Genomic DNA, 4,268 nt, shown 5'->3' on the forward strand with positions numbered 1-4,268 from the left:
GTGGACTTTAAACAGTGCTTAACTCACTAAACGAGTCATTTGGTTATAAATGTGCATCTAGGTGTTATTAATAGGCTAAGGTGAAAAATCTCGATCAAAAGGAATGGATATATTTTATTTAAAACATTAAATTGTACATGGGCCCATAAAAGTGTTTACAAAGTTATTTACAATCCAAAATAGTCATTACAATGTAAAGTTACAACCCGCCGACCTAAGCGGCAAAAATAGGGTTAAACCTTAGTTCCTCTGAGAAACACCTTGGTCATGGTGGTCAAGCAACCACATATGTACACATCACCACCTATGCTCTCCACTCAAGGCTGGGTGAGTTTTTCTTTCCTTTTACCTGCACCACATAGCACCAGTGAGCCAAGGCTCAGCAAGAATACTTATTAATGCATGTATGTAATATCGATAAATGATTCTGGTAATCATTATGGGGCTTGCAACCCTAATCAGATAGTGAGTCACACTTTGGGGCTCCGCACCCTAATCAGATAAGTGATTATTAAGTCATACTCTGAATAGATGACTAATAAGTCTATGTCTAGATAGATGACTAATAAGTCTATGTCTAGATAGATGACTAATAAGTCTATCTCTAAATAGATGACTAATAAGTTTATCTCTGAATAGAAGACTAATAAGTCTATCTCTGTATGGATGACCGATAAGTCCATCTCTTGTGCTCTGCACCCTAAGCCATGTGACGTTCAGTCATTTGAGCCTTTTGGCCTTGGCCCTGCATAACTAGCCTCTAGACTAGACAAGCGATTTTAGTTTTCATCGAACTTGGGGTCGGTCAAGCATTTCATGCTTATGTTGATTAGATCTAATCATTTCGGCCTATGTTAAACACATTAATGTCATTCTTGACTCTTAAGCTAATACCATACGACCAGTGCTCATATCCCCACTGAACTTGACTGATAAGTCACAGCTTCAGGATCCATACTAAACACCATTGTCGTTTTCTGACTAATAAGTCAATACCATACACAGATAAGCAAAATTGTTATGCATTTACAATGCAATCAATGTCCATATATAGAGCACTCAACATGCTTCATCAATAATCATGCATGTCATATACTGGGTGCAGTTTTCTTACCTCTAGTTCGAGCGTGAAATAATAAAAGAACGACCTTTGAAAACGATCGGTCCTTAAGTCCCTTACTGGTCACCTAATCATAACCAAATATGAAATCCCATCAATAAAATAAGTAATAAAAGGTTCCCAGACCAAGACCTAGCCTCCAAGACGTCGAATCCTACTAAATCAGGTAGTAGGATCGATCCAGAGGCCTAAGGTTTGAGTTCCCGTGATTAAAACACAATTTTGGCCCAACCTGCCCTTAAGCATCGTGGCCCCACACCTCTTAGCCACGACCCGCCTCCAAACAGAGGCGTCAGCCTCAAGCTACCTGCACCACATGCCACGGCTCGCCTCCCAGGTGTTGCGGCCCCAACGCTCATCAGCCTATCCTCTCTTCTTCACTAAGCTTGGGCCGCGGCGCCCAAGAACAGGGCTGCGGCCCCACCTGGAACTCAGCCAAAAACCTTTGTTTTTCCCCTTTTAAATCACTCCAAAAACCTATCCAAACATATCCAAAACCCAAAATTAAAGTTCCCAAACATCCCAATGATCTAAAATCATCAAAACCCAAGGCTCAAACAACTCAAACACTCATCAACACATAAAATCCAATTCAAAGCTTAGAAACTCAAAAACTCAAAACTTAAAGCTTGGATTACCTCTGATTGAGTCGTTCTCGCTAAATCCTCCAGTTAATAAGCTTCTAATCTTCCCTAGAATTGCTATAACTCGATCCTCGCTTGAATTGGAGTCCTAAAACTCAAGTCTCCTTCGAAAATGCGACAAACAGTAAAAAGGGATAACGGGAGAAAGAGAAAAAGTGTTTGAACATATTTTCCTTCTAGCAGGTTACTTCAAGCTTAAGTAACCTCAAGTAAATCCTAATGATCGGGGTCCCAAAAACACCCCTAGGCCAAAATAGTCAAAATTCCCAGAATTTCCTCCTGATCTCACTAACTCCCAATATATCATCAAATAATCATTCTCATTACCCAATATCCCGATAATTGACCCCGTTATGACAAAACTGCTAATTTGCTTCCTAGGATTGTCTCATGCCGAAAAGCTCAAACATATCCACATCATAATGTGTTCTCACCCATAAACCACCAACATGCACATAAATATACAAATATTCCCTCAACATGCCAAATTACGAAAATGCCATTCTAATAAGAAGTGGGCCCACATGCATGCAATTATCATCATATAACAATATAATTCACATAATCATGCATATAATCACATAATTTCATATTAAATCAATTATGGCCCTCCTGGCCCCCTACTCCAGGCATTAAACCACATTAGGGAATTTGGGACATTACAACTATCCCTACCTAACAAAAATTCCGTCCTTAAAATTTACCTGAATAGCTCGGGATACTGACTCTTCATATCTGACTCTAGCTCCCAGGTCGCTTCCTCGACCTTGTTGTTCCTCCATAATACCTTAACCAAAGGTATAGTTTTATTCCTCGGGACCTTGTCCTTTCTGTCTAGTATTTGGACTGGTTGTTCCTCGTAGGAAAGATCTGCCTCAAGCTCCAAATCCTCGTAACTCAATACATGAGTCACATCCGATACAAACCTCTGAAGAGATGAGATATGAAACACATTATGCACGACCGACAATGCCCATGGTAATGCCAACCTATAGGCCACCTGACCAATCCTCTCCAGGATTTCAAATGGTCCTACAAATCTAGGGCTCAGCTTACCCTTCTTCCCAAATCTTCTCACCCCTTTCCATGGCGAGACACTAAGGAAAACATAGTCTCCCACTTGGAACTCCACATTCATGCGTTTGGGATCTGCATAACATTTCTGTCTACTTTGAGAAGCAAGCATCCAAGCTCTAATCTTCTCAATGGCCTCATTGGTCCTCTGAACTACCTCAGGACCCAAGTGTCTCCTTTCTCATGTCTCATCCTAATGAATGGGAGATCTGCATTTCCTACCATACAGCATCTCATAGGGTGCCACCTCAATGGTTGACTAATAACTGTTGTTGTAGGAAAACTCTATCAAAGGTAGATACTTACTCCGAACCCACCAGAGTCCAGCACACATGCTCGCAACATGTCTTCTAATATCTGAATTTTCCTCTCAGATTGTCCATATGTATAAGCAGTACTGAACTTCAACTGTGTTCCCAGAACTTGGAAGTGAAAGTGGGATCCCGATCTGACACGATTGACCTCGATGCTCCATGGAAGCGCACGATCTCTCTCACATAGAGATATGCGTACTGGTCAACTGTAAAAGTAATCCTCACTGGTAAAAAGTGAGCTGACTTGGTATATCAATCCATAATAACCCATATTGAATCATGTTGACCTACAGTCCTCAGTAACTCCACCACGAAATCCATCGTGATATCCTCCCATTTCCACTCGGGAATGTCTAGAGGCTACAATAACTCTGCTGGCCTCTGATGCTCAGCCTTGACCTATTGACATGTCAAGCACTTAGCCACATACTCTACCACATCCCTCTTCATCTCAGGCCACCAATATAGCGATCTCACATCCTGATACATCTTCGTGGTGCCTGGATGCAAAGAGTAAGAAGTAGTATGAGATTCATCCAGAATCTCTCATCTCAAAGCAGTGTCTAACGGAACGCATATCCGGCCTTTGTATCTCAACAAGCCCATATATGACACTGTATAATCTCTGGTTACTCCAGCTAAAACACCTTCTCTGATTTTGATCAATTATGGATCACTCAACTGACCCTCCTTGATTCTCTCCAACAGCGTAGACTGTAGCGTAATGTTGGCCAACTGGCTTACCAACAATTCTATGCCAACTCTGGAAATATCCTCTGTTAATTCTCTAGCTATCAATCTCACACTGAAAATCTGTCTCGGACCTTTCCGGCTTCAAGCATCTGCTACCACGTTGGCCTTTCCTGGATGATACATGATCTCACAATCATAATCTTTTACTAACTCCAGCCAATGCCTTTGTCTCATGTTCAGATCTTTTTGTGTGAAGAAGTACTTCATGCTCTTATGGTCAATATAGATCTCACACTTCTCCCCATAAAGGTAATGTCTCGATACCTTTAATGCAAAGACCACAACCTCCAACTCTAAATCATGAGCGGGGTATCTCTATTCATATTCTTTCAGATGACGTGAGGCATAAGTAATCACCTTCCA

This window comes from Humulus lupulus, chromosome 9, assembly GCF_963169125.1.
Source record: "Humulus lupulus chromosome 9, drHumLupu1.1, whole genome shotgun sequence".
Lineage (NCBI taxonomy): Eukaryota > Viridiplantae > Streptophyta > Magnoliopsida > Rosales > Cannabaceae > Humulus > Humulus lupulus.